Raw genomic sequence first — 19,354 nt, 5'->3', positions numbered from 1 at the left:
TCCATCAATAGATGCATGGGTAAAAAACACACCCCATACACCCCCCACCACACACAATGGAATATTACTCAGCCAGAAAAATAATAAAATTCTGCCATTTGCAACCACGTGGATATACCTAGAGGATATTATGCTTAGTGAAAAGTCAAACCAAAAAAAGACAAATAATGTATATTATCAATTATGTGCAGAATCTAACAAATAAAATGAATGCATGAATATAACAAAGCAGAAACAGACTCACAGATATAGAGAACAAATTAGTGGTTACCAGTGGGGAGAGGAAAGAGGGGAAGGGGCAAGATAAGGGTAGGAGTTTAAGAGGTACAAACTACCATGTATAAAATAAATCACCTACAAGAATAAATTGTGCAACACAGGGAAATATGACCATTATTTTATATAACTTTAAGTGAAGCATGAACTATAAAAATACTGAGTCACTATGCCATATACCTAAAACTAACATAATATTACAAATCAACTATACTTCTATTAAAAAAAAAAAAGAATGACCAGAAGCTTTATAAGTAACATTTCATATTATCTTCCTAGTATTTGGCAAATAGAATCTAAAAGTTCCCAAGAAGAAGTAAATGAAATTCCTATTTCCCTGTGATTGTAATTTTGATGTTGTGAGTTTTTGAAAACATGGATCTTATCTACAGACAATCTTCAAACAAGCCAGACACAAAGCATAAAATTGTGTATCATCCTTGAGACTTGAATCCCAAAGATCATCTAGTCTTCAGCATGTATACTAGAAACGGAGTACATAAAAATCCAAAAGGCCAGTATGTGCACCAGGAAGTGAAGGAAGACCTGGGTCTTACAAGCGCTTCAGGAAATAGAAAGCAAAGCTAACAGAAATCAGGACGACACTTGCAAAAAGTGGGTCAATTACAAGGTCACACACAGGTAATGACAGACTAAGTAAAATATAAATAAACAACATAAAGGAAAAATAGAATCAAGGATATCTTATTGTCCCAGAAAGTTCCTGCCCTAACATTTTGTGTATTCCTTAGGGGGCAGAAATCTACCCTAACAAAGAGACCTGATTCTTAGCCAATATGTAGGAATAAAGAAAGAATCAGAGCACGACGGAATGCTAGAATAGACAACATTTGTGATCGCTAGCCACAATAATCCTTTGATACACAAAGAACCTAAGGGCCAGACAAAGAAAGTACATACACAGAAAAACATAAAATATTAAAGTCTTACCTGGAATAAAAGCACACCACCTAAATTTCAGCACAGTTATCTAAGCTGTCACCTCAGGTTAGTGGTGATAAAATCCAAAGAGCTAATATTAAATCTGCATATATGTATAAAAGGAGGTTTATCCTATTTAACCTTCTCAAAGACTGGATTGTACAGAGGGCATTAAATTACAGACCTTAGACATACAAGAACAGGAACAATATTATCAGGTCATAGACCATATTTGCTTACTCATTTCTGTCTCATGATTCACTTAACCTAACTTTCATTCCTCACCCAATATATTATATATTTCTAAAGGTTCTTTCTGTTTTCTGAGCAAGGGTACCATTGCAATCTTGGCCCCAAATGAAAACAAATGGTCATTTGATGAGACATTCACCTTGAAGAAATTTTGCTCTGGACCACAGCGAATTAAGATCACCACTTATACCACTGACAATCAATAACAGTTTGGTTGCTTAAATCCCTGTCCAATGTATTTCTTTTTTGCAGTAAAAGGTCTAAGTCAAAGATGGAGTGTATGTTATTTCATAGAGTAATGTACAATTTCAAAAATTCATTCCTATTATTCCTTGCAGCTCTCTAAAGCCATTTAAAATCCCATGCATTTCTTTTGTAACTATTTTCAAACCAAAGATTAATCTGTAGGCTAGTCTCTGAAGCTGTTTTGTAATCTCATGAGTCACTTGGAGGTGCCCAAAGGGGTCCCAGGTAGATTTCTTATGTTGTGACTGAATTCGTATATTAAACACACATTGTGAGACTATTTCAGTTAGCAAAATATAAATCCAGCAGAATGATTAGGGTTGATATATGCTTTGTTATCTTGTGTTCCCTGCAAGGTATAAAATTTTGTACATTATCTCAAGCCCAGGTATTAATTACTGCTGTAAGGCATAAGGTTTGGCTACATAGGATTGGTGACCTGCTGGAAGATTCTACAAAAACATATTTTGATGGAAGAAGTAAAAAAAAAAAAAAAAGACAAAAAAAAACCAAACACGTATTTGGAACTCATCTGAAGGGAAAAAAGTCCAACCTGATTAACTGACAAAGAACTGACTTTAAATAAGTTTATGGCTCAGAAACCAAAGGCTTAATGTCTAAGGCCTCAGAGGGAGTTAGGAACCAGAAGTAACACAGAAGAGTAGTTTCATCAGAGACTTTGGGGGGCCTTGGAATATAAGTGTTGCATTCTTGAGATTTCTCTAAGTGAGTGTAATGCAGAGTGGAGAGAGGAGGACCCCACTTGACCTTGCAAACGGGTGAAGCTTGGATTACCTCAGGCTTCATGAATTTGGATTCTCCCCAGCAGTGCACATTGAAGCAGTCCAGGAGATGGCGGTTTCTAGGAGAGGCGGACTAGGACCACACGGCTCAGTGTTGCAGCAGGAGTGCAAAAAATAATACTCTGCAAAGCACTAGAGAGAGAGAAAGAGTGGCAAGTTTTAGAGAAGCAATAGCTCTGTTTTAGGGAAGTTCGATAATGCCTGACAGAGTGGCGATTATAACCATAAGTGTGATGCTACCTACTGATTCTTAGATGATCTCTAGGAAAATTTGCAAAGGATTTCAACTTGAATTAGACAGAGGACAGAAACCCAATAGACAGGCATTACTGCTCTTAAGGAGCGTGCTCGTGTACTCCCAGGTTGGTAGGACCAGAGAAACTTCACTTGGCATATTTATAAGAAGCTTTGTCTCCTAGACAGCCTTGGATATTTATACATCCTGTTGCATCTGGCTGGGTTCTTTTTACCAAAATACCAGATTTTATTTCCAGGAATGTCAAAGCCAGTATTCTAAACTGAATCTTTCCTTGGCCACTCGAGTCCACCATGGTCTGACTCTTCTCTGAATTTGAATCTCAGCGATCACCTGTACCATTCATTTAGCGAGCATTATCATAAACTCATTTGTGTCATTGCTTATAAATATCCTGAATGCCTACATCTACAGGGATGTTCTTTTAGGTTTTACAAAAGTAGGCTAATCTCACTCACTAGACTGCAAACTCTGCGATTGCTGGAGCGTGTCTTTATTCAGCTTAAGAGTCGTTTCTACTGTGTTATGGCAATGGTGGGTACTCAAAAGCTCTCAAATGAATGCATGAGTGAAATATTTAATTTTTTACCACTAACCAAGGCTACGATGGTCTCACTGAAGGACATGCCCAGTTGCTGTTACATGGTTTCGTTCATCTATTTATACTTTATTGCAGCCAATAATAAATAAATGGCTGACTTCTGCCTCTCAGTAGGGTGTAGTGATTCCCTGGGACAATTACTCATTTGCCAGAAGTGCATTTTGATAAAAGTACAAAGAGCGAGGTGAAAAAATGGACAAACACCTGCCGATAAATTTAAATTTTTTTTTCACCAAAAACACACAGCAGTAAAACAGCTGAAGCTCAAATGCAGAGAATCATGTCTCCTGAAAATAAATATCCCCCAAGCTCATAAACACCAAGGCTAGTGGTCAGAAATGAACAGATGTTCATTGCCTCATGCACCCTCTGCTTCTCTGGGATAATCTCTTAAATATCCCAAGTCCAGTTTGAATTTAAATTAGATTCATATTTTCTTTCACGATTATTCCATTAAAAATATCATATGATTAGCCAATTAAATGGAGGGAAGAACCAGTAGGAGAGCAATCCCCTTTAATACTTTCAATTAAGATGTAGTGTGGCCAATAAAAACGGCTTACATTTTCGTTTTATGAGTACCTATGGAGAGCATTATGGCACAAATGACTCGCAAGAAGGTAATCGTTTCAAAATATATTGTAGTGGAAGACTGTAAACAGTGCAGTGTGTTAGCTTGCAGGGGATGTGATGAAAATATAAAGTTTTTTTTCGAAGGGGATTCATGTTTATTTTATGGTCTTTTAGGGTACTTGTGCCCGCCAATTTGCAGCACATATTTCTAGAATGTTCTCTCCTAGGAAAGGGTGGGAAGGTGAGCATATACCCATTAGGGGATAATATGTTTTTAAGAAGAAGAGAGTCACGCAGCAACTCCATCCTGTCCGCTGCTTACATTTGAGATGGAACTTCACCAGGGTATAGTATAAAACCTTTTTTCTTATAGGACCATAAGAAGGAGGCCAGAATGCTGGGGCCCCAGGATGTCAAATGCAGCAAGGAGCATGGATGCTTTCTAACTCATAGCACAGCGTCAGACGTTCTGAGATTGGTAACCACTGAAATTGGGACTGAATTATTTCGTTTTCTCTGACTTCTTGAGATTGTGTGACTCAAGTTAGTATCCATATTAATAGTTCTTAATGGTCATCGTATGTCAGAGCATGTTTTTACAAGCTCCTCTGTACATGTGATTTTATTCAATTAGACAAGCCATGATGAGATTCTCATGGGCTGTGAAGGGGTCTTTAATTCTCCCATAATAAAAATATTTTTTTAACATTTTTTATTGATTTATAATCATTTTACAATGTTGTGTCAAATTCCACTGTTCAGCACAATTTTTCAGTCATTCATGGACATATACACACTCATTGTCACATTTTTTTCTCTGTGAGTTATCATAACATTTTGTGTATATTTCCCTGTGCTATACAGTGTAATCTTGTTTATCTATTCTACAATTTTGAAATCCCAGTCTATCCCTTCCTAGTTTGATTCAGAATTTGTATTCTTGATTTTGACTGAGAAAGAGATAACCAAGAGTATACTGGCTGAAGATCAGTTCTTGTACATAAAGATTTAATAAATGTTTATTTCATCATCTATGTGAAGGCAGACAATTAGTATTAAAAATGCTTCTCAATCAACTAAAGGAGAAATGTGAAAAAAAATAATCAAAGCCACTGGAATTAAAATACATGCAATTGATAATAGAACATTAAAATGTTTTGAAATTCTTTTTTTCAGTTTTTATATTTTGAATTTATTTTCATCTCTTTTTGAATGTTGGACTTTTCTTTATAAGCACTTTATCGGAGTATAATATACACACAAAAAAGTGTAAAAATCAGAAATGCGTACATCAAAAATGTTTACAAAGTAAACATCCTGTCTAACCAACACACAGATCAAGAAATAAGACATTAACATCATCCCCAAAAGGCTCTCTCACTCCCCGTCTCATAAAATGTTTTCAAATTCTTAAATTGAAAAAAAAAGTGCTTATTGTGCGTCAGATCCTGTACCGGATCTTTTATATACACCTCTCAATCCTTATTCACATTCAAGAAGATGGATATTAGACTCAACATTAGACTCAACAAAGTCCACACTGCCTGCAAGTAGCAGCGGGTTGGAACATGATCACAATACTTGGAGCCGTATTTGGTGCATAGTTCGTCCTGTGGTTCTATGTACTTGACACTGTCCTAAGCACGAGAAATACTGGAACAAACAGAGGTGAGCAAGTCAATCAAAGTCCCTGCCCTCCAGGGATTTGCATTCTATCTTATTTTTGTGTATAATTAAAACTTGTTTCCCAAGCTATTTGATAAGGTTCCTCCTGTTTTTAATGAATATGATGGAGAATTAAAAAGTGTGAGGGAGAACACTGAACTGAAGCCTTTTTCTCTCTCTGTATCTCATGCTCATACAAAAGGGGCCTATGTTTTCTATCTATTTTCACGTTTACTCAGTAATATATAAACTACATCCACATTTAATTCAAATCCAGACTGAAGGGTTGAGTTAGATTTCTTCTTTGCAAGCAGAAATATTAAGAAGAATACTCAATTATTTTTGACCGTAGGCAAAAAAGAAGCCTGGAAGTGTGATGTGTTTATCACTCTACCCCAACACATCTAGTTCAGGTTTCTTGAACCATTGTCTTATTTCCAAAAATTGTCACATAGAAAGTATCTCAAGTTTATTCACCCTTAAAGAGTTGAAACATCACTCCTCTCAGGAAGGTTTTCATTTTCCTAATGATCAAGTTTTCAGTGGAAGTGCATGGCACCCTGAAAATGAAATTTCAGGTGTTATGTTGGGAAGGAAAGACATTTCCAAGTCTGGAAGCCTTCCGTGCTGCCCCTAACATACTGTATAAATGATTAATGATGCTATCCAAACACACAGCTTTAATAACCATGTGTTTTCCTTATGTCCCTTTATCTCGTCCCACAGTTTCTATATGCTTTTCCAAATCAAGATGCACTTGTTAAAAATTTCATTTGCTTGCTGTGGTTTTCCCACAACTAATCATTCTTTTGAAGACTCTAAGGACGGTAATAACGACATGTGTGCTTTAAATAGCTTTCTAAGTTTGCTCCGTGTGTATACAGAGGCATGGGGTATAGTAAAGCCATCAAATGCTGACTAGGTTGAGTAAGAGCCAAACTGAGGGCTTATATGGTGAGCATACATGAATACCAAGTACTATTAATAGGATTTAATTTGGCTTTTAATATTGGATCTTTTACATACAAGTTCCAGTAATACAACTTGAGTGTCAGTTTACTCATCTGTAAAATTTGAATACAGAGATATCTTAAGATTTCAATATTTTTAAAACAATATACCTTATGTAAAACTCTCAGCACAGTTTCTGACACTTAGAACGTGGTATAGATTTGGTAAATACCAACATCATCTTTGCCATCATCCATTTATTTTACACGTTAAAGCATTGCTAGAATTTTAGCTATTTGACAATAAACATGCTTCATCGTTATCCATCCTTATGTCACGTAAAGGCTCCATGAATTCTGTACCTATAAAATTGCAAAATGACCATCAACGTTGAGAGAATGGACAGCCATGTAATCAACATGATTTGAAGACGCTTCAGCTGAAATATCTATTCCTCACAACAACCTTGACATTCTTTCCTTCAGGTCAGTTATTCACACTGTCCTGATTCTAGGATGTTAATTGGCTGTGGTGTCCGAGGAGGGAGTAACTGTGTGTTAAAATCACACTTTATACAGAAAAATCTTTCTAGGCTGTGTTCTAATACCTCCCCCAATGCAAGTTACTTTGCAGATTAAACCAGGGTCTTCTGTCTTTGGGGTGTGTCTGCTACCCCTCTCCTTCCCTGCCAAAGAAGAAACTGGCAAGATTTGTAAGTTAAATCTGATCAGCCAATGTTATGAAGAAGCAGGGCACAAAGGATCATCATTCTAATTTATACATTTTCTAATGAATTTTCATGTTTTGATCCCCAAATCTTACTTTGACCCAATGTGAGAGTCTAAATATGGAAACTTTAAAAGAACTTCCTATCAGATTCCCTCTTACTCCTGTCCCTGTTACATTGTCAACTGCACCTTACTTCATTCTGTTAGTTAACTTTATTTCACAGGCTTGCCATCATAGAGAAAATTATTGTTTTTAGTTTCTGACTCTTAAAAGAATGTATCATTTTAGTGAGGTCTCAACATGAAGACAAGCCACGCAAAATGCTTATTTAACTACATTTAACCTGAAGTTAGGCTTTGTGTTTAAAACTAGTGGGCTGACTTGACAACAGAAGGATCAAAACTGAGTGAGAAATAAGCTTTCTTATTTCTATAAGAAAGAGAAACCCTATCCTATTCTTTAAATTCCAAGCCCCTGACACATAGTATGTTCTGAAAATAACCTAAAGAATGGGTGACTGAATGACTCAATCAATGGACCAGCAACTTCAAACCTGATTATGCCCCTGTTTGTCACTATTTGTGTGAACTTGAACACATCGTTAAGCCAAAATTTTCTAAGCCTCTGTTTATATACCGGCAAATTGGAAAAAAAAAAATAGTATTTTCTGAGCAGCCAATTTGTGAAGATCACACAAAATAATATAGTGGAATTGCTTTGAAAAGTGTAAAAAGTAAGCTATAGTATACTTTGATAGTTACTTTAAAAAAATCACACCCCACAAAGATGCTCACAGAACAGGTAAACAAGAGCCTTATGAGTGCCCTAAACATGTGCATTCTGATGCAGACCAAGTGGAGGAGAAGAGCAGGGCAGGAAAGGCAAGAAGTTAGTTATTCCTGGACCTTTATCCCTCCCTCCTAGCTCCCTCTCTCCAAATCCTTCATCTATTAATTAACCTATTAATACCATTAAGATAATGTTTAAAAATCACAAACTGGGAGAAAATATTTGTAAATTACATAGATGGTTAAAAAAAAAAGGAAAAAAAAAACCCTTGTATCCAGAATATGTAAACTGATCCTTAAAACTCAATAACAACTAACCAAGTAACTCAATTAAAAATGGGCCAAATATTTGAACAGAGTCAAAACTGGAAAAAAAATTACAAATGGCAACAAAGAATATTTTTCAGCACTTTTTAAAATATTCAACATGATTTATTATTAGGGGAGGCAAATTGAAATGTATTAAAATGAAATAAAAATGACTGTCAAGATTAAAAATGAGCCAAAGACCTTAACAGACACATCACCAAATAATATATACAGGAGGCAAAAAAGTATATGAAATGATGCTCTACATCGTATATCATTAGAAGCATGCAAATTGGAACAACAGTGAGATACCACTACACACCTATTAGAATGGCCAAAACACTGACTACACCAAATGCTAGGCAGGATGTAGAGCAACAGAAACTCTCATACGTTGCTGGTGGGAATGCAAAATGATGCACAACTTTGGAAGATTGACAGTTTCTTATAAAACTTAAAATACTATAACCATACAATTCAAAAGCTGTGCTTTTTTGTATTTACTCAAAGGAGTTGGAGACATGTCTACACATAAAACCTGCACGTGGATATTTACAGCAGCTTTATTGATAACTGTCAATACTTAGAAGCAACTAAAATGTCCTTCAGTAAGTGAATGGATAAATAAATGGTGGTACGTGCAAACGATAGAATATTATTCAGCAATAAAAAGCAAAGAGCTATCAAGCCATGAAAAGACATGGATGAACCCTAAATTAATATCACTAAGTGAAAGAAACCAAAATAAAAATGATGCACACTGCATTACTTCCATTATGAAATGGCCTTCTTTGCTCCTGGTAAATTTTTGTATCTGATATTAACTTATGCACTCTAGCTTTATTTTGATTAATATTATGTTGTCATTTCCCCCATCTTTTGTTTTTATTGGTGAGAGGAGGTGATTACATTTATTTATTTTTAGAGGAGGTACTGGGGATTGAACTCAGGACCTTGTGCTTGCTAAGCATACACTCTACCGCTTGAGCTATACCCTCCCCTCTCTTTACTTTTATTTTATTTTAATCTAATAATATCATATTTCTAGTAGACAGCATATGGTTGGATCTTCACTTAGTAATGAGTTTAAATTAGTTATAATTAATGCTATTTATATGGCTAGGTTTACATTTTTCATCTTGCTATTGACTACCCTATCGTTTGTTTGTTCCCTTTTTCCTATTTTCCTTCGTTGTTTGAATTATGTTTTTATTTTCCATTATATCTCATTTACCAGCTTGTTAGATATGCTATTTTTATTTTATTGTCCCTTTAAGACTTACGATAACTTTTTTCATTGATCACAATCTACCTTGTAGTGATCTTATACCACTTGTCATAAAGTATAAGATACTTACAATATGTTTTTCTACTTCTTACTCTCCATTCTTCACATTGTTATGCATTTTATTTTGCATAGCTATGAAACCTACAATACCTTCTTAACCTTTAGCATTGGATTATATTTTCAAGAGATTAAATGTTAAGAATGATTCCTGTATGATAATCCATATAGTTAAAATGTTTGGTGTTTCACAGTCCCTTGTATAGATTTATTTCTCCATCTGGTAGAAGTTCCTTCTCCCTGAAGGGCTTCCTTTAACATTCATGGTACCAAGGGTCTTCTATTTATAAATTATTTCAGTTTTGTGTTTATTTGAAAGAGTCTTCATTTGCATTCATTTAAGAAACATAGTAGATGTAGAACTCTAGAATGGTAGTTATTCTGTTTTAGTTCTTTCATTGCTTTAAAGATGTTGTCCCACTGCCTTTTGGTTGGCAGTGTATATGAGACATCCCCTAACATCCTATACTTTGCTTCTCTGTATATGTAGTGGGGCTTTCTCCCCTCTAGATTGCCTTAACATTTAACCTTTCTTACAGATTTTGAGAAATGTGATTGCCATGTAACTTGGTGCATTTTTTTAGTGTAATTTTGTGCTTGAATTCATTAAGTTTCTTAAAATGCAGGTTTGTAACTTTCATTACATATGGATAAATTTTGACCATCATTATTTAAGTATGTTTCCCTCCCTTCCCACACTCCTCTTCTTTGTGGATTCCAATTACCCTTGAAGTTCTTTCACAACTCATTAACACTGTTTATTTTGTTTGATCTTTTATTTTCCTTTATTTTCATTTTTGATAGTGTCTATTACAATGTCTTCAAGTTCACTTATTCTTCTATCTACAATATCTAATCTGCCATTAACTTCTTCCAATATATTTTTCATCTTGACCATTGTAGTCTTTATCTCTAGCAGTTTGATTTGCCTCTTGAAAAAAATATCTTACCTATTTCTACTTAACTTTTAAACTTATGTAATGTAAGTATATTGGCTGTTTCAATATCTTTGCTAATTTTAGTTCCAGTCAATTTTGATTTGTTGATTTTTGTTTTCAACATGGTTCATGATGTTCTGCTTTTTTTGGTATGCCTGGCACTTTTTTTATTGGATGCCAGCTACCATTAATTTTACCTTTTTGTGTGGTGAATATTTTTGAATTCTTATACTTTTAAGCTTTCTTTTAGCACATAGTTAAGTTATTTGTAGACAATTTAGGTACTTCAGGTTGTACTTTTAAAATGTTAAATAGGATCAGAGCTGTGTTTAATTTAATTCATAGCTAATTACTTCCCACTACTAGAGGCAAGTCCATTCTGGTTACTCCAGTGGCATATGAATTATGAAGTTTTCCAGTCGGGCTGGTAAAGACAGGCACTATGCCCAGCTCTGTAGTAGTGTAACTTACTGGTCCCCTGGTTCTTTTCGGTGGCTCTTTCCCTGGACTCCGACAATTACCTCACATGCAAACATTGATCTGTATCATGTTGTATGTTCACAGCTGCAGATGTTGGAGTTCTCTCACTATGCAGTCTCAACTCTAAGGTACTCTGTCCTGCAAGCTCTAGCTGCTTCGATCTCCCTGAACTCTCATTAGGGATGTCTGTCTGGCTTTGTCTGGACTCCACGTCTTGGTGCTGCAGCCTGGAAATTCTCCCAAGGCAGTAATTTGGTGTAATCACAGGGTTCACTTTGTCTTTCTTTTCATCTCTCAGAAATGACTGTTATTTTTTTTTTTGATATCTAGTGTCTTAAAAGCTGTTTTTTTTCCCCCTAAATTGTGTCTTTTCTGGAGGGGAAGTTTGGGAGGGGTTCAGATGGAAGGATAATCTCGTTACTGTTTCTCCATCTTTGGCCAAAACAGAAGTATGGATAACTAGTCTATTTTAATACCTTCTAACTGACATTATTTCTGTTGAAGCCTCATTGTTATATTTAACTTATCTGGGGACACTTCTAAAGTCACCTTTAATGAAACTGGTTTTTGTTTTCATATCCTTAGGATGCATGTCTTGTTACTTAGAATTCCTTACATATATCTCCATTCTCATGACTTTAAGTCCTAATAACTGTCAAAAGTATACCTAAAACTGTTCCTGGATCCTTGGATATATGCTGGTTTATACTGAGGCTCTATGATTTTATGCAATTAACTTTAATTTCATGATATTAAATTTTCCTTAATTTGAGATTATGTATCATAGTTCTTTTCTATCATCCACAGCATCTAGCTAATTTTTCAAGTACATAGTGTGTTATGTAAATATAGTTTTGTTGCCAATGAGAAATATAGATTGAGTTTTAATATTAGACCAAATGATATTAAATGATATCTGACCCAGCTTCAATTTTAAATACTGTGAACTTGCAAGATTTACCAGGTTGCTAAAATATATACAGTACTGTAAAAAAAAAATTACAACCTTAAATAATAGTTGAGAACTATGTAAATGAAAAATATCTCCTGGGGATTTCACATAAGGATAGGAGGCCTTATACCACACGACAGGCATACTTTATGATCTTGTCTTTCTCAGAGGAGAATATGAATCTAATTCTGAGCTCCTCAGGAGAAAAAAATATTGGCATTTAATTAACACCATAAGGCAGAGAAACATAGCTCAAGTGATCTTTATCTCTGATGTTTGCCTTGCATGCTTTCAGGAATAGAAGGCTTTCAACAATGTTATGCTTTTTTATAGCACCCCTTTAAGGTACCTTCAGGCACCAGGCACATAAGCTACGTGCATCATATGGCTTTATTTATGGGGACACTTGCTGGGGCTTGTAAGAAAGTGGTTTTATATTATTATTCAAATATCGAAATGATTATTCTGTGTTACTTACGTAAGCACCTCTGGGAGAATACACTTTTTTTTTCTATGAAAAAATAAGGTTTGAGTCATCCACATGACAAATACTACAGTAAGTCTTCCAAAAGCCTTGATATAATTCTACAGGATTTCCAGAAACCAGCCGAACTGACTCTGCAGCTAGTTATTAACCTTTTGACTGTATGCCCTTGTTACTTGGGTACCACAGAAGTAGAATCGTAAAGTTAGAATCTTCAGTACAAAATAAAATAGGAATCACTAATTGGATAGATATTCTGGGAAATTATTTTGATCATTTTCTGTGTCCCAGGCTATAGTAAAATATATTAAAATTCCCAGGGATAAGGCAGCAAACATAACTGGAGTTCATTTTATTGGCACTAATGGGAGACAGGAAGCAGGTAAATAAATAAATGAAAAAAAATCAGACAGTGACATGTAGAGAATTTGTAAAAGGGTGACGTTATATAGAATGCCAGGTAGAAGGTTCTAATTTTGATTGTTATCATAGTAGATATTTTTGATGAGATGTTATTTAAACTGAAATCTACATGACCAGAAGTGAAGTATAGACTGATAATTGGGCAGAGTTCTTTAGGCAAAGATAATCATTCATTCAGATACCGTAAGGAGACCTATCAGTCAGGGAAGGAGCATTTTTACCATTATTTAACATATAAAAAGATTACCTCTCATGGTATTTATTCAACAAGGGAGGGTTGACTAGTTTTCTTTTTCATTGTCCCTGTTAGGATTTCAAGTTTAGGCTTCACCTGACCGAGATCCCCATGGTATTTGACTGTGCCATGAGCCACATAAGACTTTTATGGATGCTAAGGCCAGGACAGAGATCCTAGAGAACCACGTGTAGGCACATCAATGACTTAACTTAGAAGTGACGTGTCACTCCTGCTTACATGTTAGTGGCCAGATCTTATCAAACATCATTCTCAATTGTTGAAGGGGCTTAGGCAGTGAAACTTTGCATGCGTAAAATCAGAGCAGAACTAGATATTGGAGAACCCTGACAAAAGCTCTCTTAGATAGGAAACAGATTGAAAAATGTACAGAACACAATAAAATGGAGAGTGGTAACATGTAGAGATGAGGAGAAAGTCCTGTGGGGTGAGGTCAGAGATAGAAGTCAGGATCTTTTAAGGATTTTGTAAGGCAAGAGTTAGTTGTTCAGATTACCCTAAGTGCGATGGAAAGCTGCTGTATGCTTTAAAATGATCATATGAGCTGAGTTGTGTCTTTAAAAGATCATTCGGTATGGTATGTGGAAAATGGGTGTTGGGCACAATAAAGAAGGGGACCAGTAGGAAGCCATTGGAATCTTGTAGGAAATGGGTTGCGATGAAAGTAAAGATCTAGAAAGGTGGAATCATTTATGTTTTGTAGTTAAAATTGATCTCCTGATGGAAGGGTTATGGAGGGAAGGATGAATGTTTAGATTTTTGTCTTGAGCAATGACATGGTGCCTATTGGTGTCTAAGACAGGGAGGAAATGTAGAGTACTTGTTCGTAGTGTAAATCCAGAGCTATCTTTTGAGTATAGATGATAGATGCACAAAAGATCATGAAGGATATGTCCAATACATGTTGTTACTGGTGATTCAGGAAGTCACTGAGGACGGAGATACAGACTTTGGAATCTTCAGCATATAAATGGTGTTTTTCAGCCACAGGTAGGCATTTACTTCGGGAGACATGATGGGTGTTATACAATAGGTTTACTGTTGATTTGAGACTAGAAAGCAAGTGTCTGGATTTTTAATCTTAACATTTCTTCCATTGTTAAATGCATTTTTCTGGAACAAACTACACACATTCTCATGGTGACAAACAACATGGTAAATCTCCCAGGGACTGTGCCTTAAAAATGGCCTGCCTTACTCTCTAATCAATAAGAAACTGTTTTTAAGACAGCTGCTATTTTCTGGTGCAGAATGCATCCCAACATTTCCTGGCTGAGTAGTTCTGGAGGCTGCTTCATGATTACATTTTATGTTACTTATTGAAGGGCCCACAATTACTATGCCATCTTTCACAGCAAAAGATGATTCTGTTGACCCTCCATTGACAAAGCATGTGAACTAGCAAACGGGCTTTATCTAGGAGTCCACATTATCCTGGTTTCTTAGGGAACCAACCAAATACTTAAGATAGGACATCTTTGTAATCCCTGTTTACCCAAATTCTATTTATCAGCGACACACTCAAGTTTGAAGTTCAGTAAAACCTCTTTTTGATGATCTCTACATGTCTCATTTTGATATGAAAATATGAAAAATACAAATTATTAATCAAATTTTACATATGGATGCTTCATCTTCCCTAGTAAATTATTAGGATGTGTGACTTCTATTTTAGGTTCCTCTTCAAATGTCCTAGCCTTATCATAAAGCCCAGAAGAGGTATTCAGTAGACTCTCTGTTTTCTGCATGTGTTGTTTGTATGTACATGTGTGAGTGTTTTGTGTATATGAATGTGAGGGGGAGAGGAAAACGAGAGAGCTCATGTGTCCGGATGTAAATGAGTCCATGTTTTTTTTACTTCTATAATGATTTTATTATAAATACATTCTGTTGGAATAAACAAACATGGTGTTCAAGACTATTGGAAAACTTGTTCAAAAGTAATAAAAGAGGAAGAATGGAACCAGGAACCACTTAGAAGTAGAAATAAATAGCAAAGACACCTGCATGCCATGCTAAGTGCCTTCCCCCAAGAAGTAACAGGGGGTTAGCAGGGAATATCATATTTCTCATCAGCTTGTTAATTAAAATAAGCTTCAGATTTGGTAACTTGCACTTGTCCTGTAAACTGAACTGCTCCCTCCTTGGTCCCAAGAAGCAGAATGGAAAGACAGTCTTCGGATCCCAGCATCAACAAGAAAGATCTTGACTTTGTAACTCTTCGCTCTCAGACCAAACTGTTCACTCCTTGCCAGGAGTGATGTCAGAGCGGTCCTTCAGCACCCCAGCCAAGTGCTCACTGTGAGTCTTAAACCATCTCTTCTTCTGTGAGGTAAGCTTTTTCCTTATGTGAATGGGGGCCACTTTCTTTGGTCCAGATTCCTGCATGGAAGAAATACCCTGTCGTTTTCAGATGTTCTTCAATTTTCTCCTTATCTATGGAATCCACACTGACACTCCTCCACAGTTTCTGAAACTCTTCATCCACAGAGAACTGACTCTTAAAATTGAAGAAAAGAACTTTCTTCTTATCAGGACATTTTATAAACAGCATCTGGTCCCCTAACGTCTTGACAGCTTTCTGGGAATTGGGCAGTCCTTCCTCCATGCCTTCTAAATGAATTCCTCCTAAGACTCACTGGTCATGCTTATGTAAGAAACTACATAAAGCCTTCTTATCTTTCCTGTTGCACTTGGGCCTGAAGGCATGTTTCCCATCTATTACTTCAATTTGTGGATTATTGACTAATGCCTCAGTCATCAGCCATTGTTTCTGCTTGAGTACAATATCTAATGGTTGTGTTTCGTCTAAAATTTCTTCTTAAGTAAGAGGACGTGTATCTCCTTGCTGATGCCATGTCTTTGTGTAGTTCATAGTCTTAGCAAGAACTCCAAGCTTGTATCCAAGGCCTCCTGATAGAGCTTTCAAGTTAAATGATCCGTTGCTATGATCAGAATTTTGTTTAGAACCTGTTGATCCTCCACGTTCTAGCTTTGCTTTCTTCTTTGATGATGAAGATGATGCCTCAGGGGACACCAAATATTTTTCTACCTCAGGAGTGGAAAGAGCTCATTTTTGAACAGCTCCTGTTCCCTCAACAAGCTTGGATCCATAATGCTGAGCCAAAAGGGCCACCCCACATGCCCCACCACTGCCTCCTAGCACCTTCACCTTGACCAAACCAATGAGTCCATTTTGAAACAAGGTATATTTTGTAAATTGTTTTTCTAATATACAAATAATAAATGTACTTTTGAACAATTTGAAATTCTAGAAATAGCCTAAGTATTACATTTTAGATAGCTCTAAATATTTTGGAATTTCTTCATGGATCTATAAATCATACTATTATTAAATTGAATCTTCTATTACCATTTTTTCAGATCAAAACCAGCCAGACACTGACAATTTCAAATGAATTAATCTAACCTATTTAAATTTTCACATATTGACTTCCCATAGTATATGGTGAGCATGTTTTCTGACTATGAATGATACTTAAATATATGATATAATTGGCTGTTCATCAGTCCCTGATTTAAATACTGATTCATTCATCAACTTCAGTATTGTTCACCTTTATTTCCTTTTCCTATTGTTAATAAATAAAATTTGCCATTTGTGTACTTTAAACCTAGTCTTTATGGATTATTGTTATTTTTATATAATCCTGATGAAGAATCACTAGTTTAAAGAATCACTGAACTGATTTTGTATACTTGGGATATTTAAGCTTCATCTCCATTTTATTTCAACAATTATAATCAATTTAATATCTCAAATATTGAGAGATAAGATTTACTCACACTTTTAGTCTTTAAGAATTATTATTTTGATATTTATTTTTAGAAAAATTTAAAATCACTCCATCAGGGTCAATCCTCTACCTACCATAGCCATTCTTGCTCCATTGCCTTAAGTAACTAAATAAATCATGTTAATCCTATAATTATTGTGATTAGGTTTATTTTTGGAGATTGACAATTACAATATAAATTACATTAAGCATTTTGTAAAAAAAATTGCTTCACGGTATTGTTAGATGTTTTAACTATTTATGATACACGAACACACTCACTGTTCAAGACAATTATATCATTAATTCTATAGTTATTTTTGTACAGTATATTTGATTTGCTACGTATATAATTTAGAAATACAATTTGTATTGATAATCTGTTTCCTCCTTCCATCAATTGTTACTTTTTAATATTTATGTCTTATTGGCTAGAATTTCTTGGAAAAGCTTTTTTAACAATAATAGTGTTTTCAAATTTATTGAGAATTCTAATATTGCATTACTTAGAATCTATCTGTAATAATTTATATATACTTTATTGGATTATGAAGCATACTTTTCAGTACTTACAAATATTTTAATATTGTTTCAAATAATATTATATTTTTGAAATCTAATATAGGTATTCTATTTTTTCTTATTGGTCCTTTTCGTGTGATATGCTTATAGATTTCCAAATGATTAAAGTATGCATTTTCTAATAATAAATCAGAATTTTAGGATAATGTTTCTTTTTTTTGAATTATTTACCTGATACATAGTTAAAATTATTCAAATATTTTATTTAAGATTCTTAATACACACATATATTCACAAAAATGAAAAATAGAAATGATTGTTATCTGTATACTATGATGTAAGCTTCAAAATTATTTGGAGACTTTGAGATTTTCTTAAACAATTTATAGCTTGTGGAAACTCTTTTCTAGCTGAGAATTTGATGTAACTCAATGGTAAAACTCTCTTTTCTTGTGAGAAGTTTAATCTATCACAAGTTTGTCAACATCTTTTATGACTTTTGCATTATTCACCTTTTATATTTCAATGGTAATTATATTTATACTTTTCTAATAGCATCCTTGTCAGATTTTTAATAATGTTCTCACTCTCATATCTAATACTGTGTTTTTATTTTCCCCTCTTCTTTTCTTTTTCATTCTTCCTGGTTTTATCAATTTCTTTAACATATATTAAAATATGTTTGGCTTTTGTTGATTCTCCCTACTGTTTTTCCATTTTCTATTACACTGATTTTTTTCCCTTATTTTTATTATTTATTTTCTACTTGCTTTGGTTTTATTTGTGCGAATCTTTCTAGATTTTTCAAGTTCCGATCTAGATGATTAATAGTAAAATCTTCTCCTGTTCTATTATAAACATTTTAAAATATGCATTCCTAATAGCTGCTTTAGCTACACCTATCAGATGACAGTATGCTCTGGTTTACTGTCATTGATATTGAACTATTTTCTTATTTGCATTGTAATTTCCTCTTTGACACATTAGTTACTTAAAGTAGTGTTGCTATATTCTCAAAAATATTTTCTGTTGTGAAATGTACTCCATATGATTTCGTTAGTTTGAAATTTGTTGAGATTTTCTAGCCAAGTACATGGTCTATTTTGGTGGCTTTTTCCTTGTGCACTTGAAGAGAATGTGTATTTTGCATTGTTGGATTTAACGTGTATAAATATCAGCTGGGTAATCTTTTTTTTTCTTCATAATGCCGTTCAAATCTTCCATAACCTTATTGAATGCTTGTTCTATCAGTTACAGACAGAAGGGTTCTAAAAAACAAATTATAATATGAATGTCTCCTTATACCTTTAGTTCTGTCAATATGTTCTTTGTTATCAAATAATATCCTTTATTTCCATTAATAGTCTTTGTATGTTTATTCTCACCTTATTGGTCAGAAGAGTGGTCAACTGCAATGTTGAATAGAAGTTGGGATAGACATCCTTACCTCATTCAGCCTTAAACAGAACACATTCATTCTTTCACCAAGCATACTGTCCTTGGACATTCTTTGACCAGTTCTGTGGAATTTTTCTTTATTTATCCTTGTCCTCAAGCTTAGCAAAGACTCAAGGGGAATTCACGGGATCCGGGGAAGTCTTTCAGTACTTCATTCATCCAGTATCTCTACTTTACACGTCCAGCTGCCTCAATCTCCCTGAACTCCAATTTCCATCTCCTCAACTCGGCAGAATCACTAGGGTCAGTGTGAGCCCTTCCTCTGTTTGGAAGTGTTGTGAGTTCCCCCACAGCTTTGAAGTTTCCTC

General features: G+C 34.9%; 1 long non-coding RNA gene and 1 pseudogene across 1 annotated transcript in view; both read right to left on the bottom strand.

Annotated features, from left to right (window-relative positions):
* LOC140688873 (uncharacterized) overlaps positions 1-19,057 on the bottom strand; it is a 29,331-nt gene extending 10,274 nt beyond the window's left edge. The window contains exons 1-2 of the long non-coding RNA XR_012063716.1: positions 18,974-19,057; positions 2,512-2,651 (exon numbers count right to left, since the gene is read on the bottom strand). This is a non-coding gene — a long non-coding RNA (uncharacterized lncRNA). The remainder of the gene's footprint in view (positions 1-2,511; positions 2,652-18,973) is intronic.
* LOC102537366 (general transcription factor IIE subunit 2 pseudogene) lies at positions 15,237-16,383 on the bottom strand (annotated as a pseudogene).
* Positions 19,058-19,354: the final 297 nt, after the last annotated feature.

This window comes from Vicugna pacos, chromosome 24 (genome assembly GCF_048564905.1).
Source record: "Vicugna pacos chromosome 24, VicPac4, whole genome shotgun sequence".
NCBI classification, from domain to species: domain Eukaryota; kingdom Metazoa; phylum Chordata; class Mammalia; order Artiodactyla; family Camelidae; genus Vicugna; species Vicugna pacos.
The sequence above is the reverse complement of the archived record's forward strand: the minus strand, read 5'-3'. Positions and strand labels throughout refer to the sequence as shown.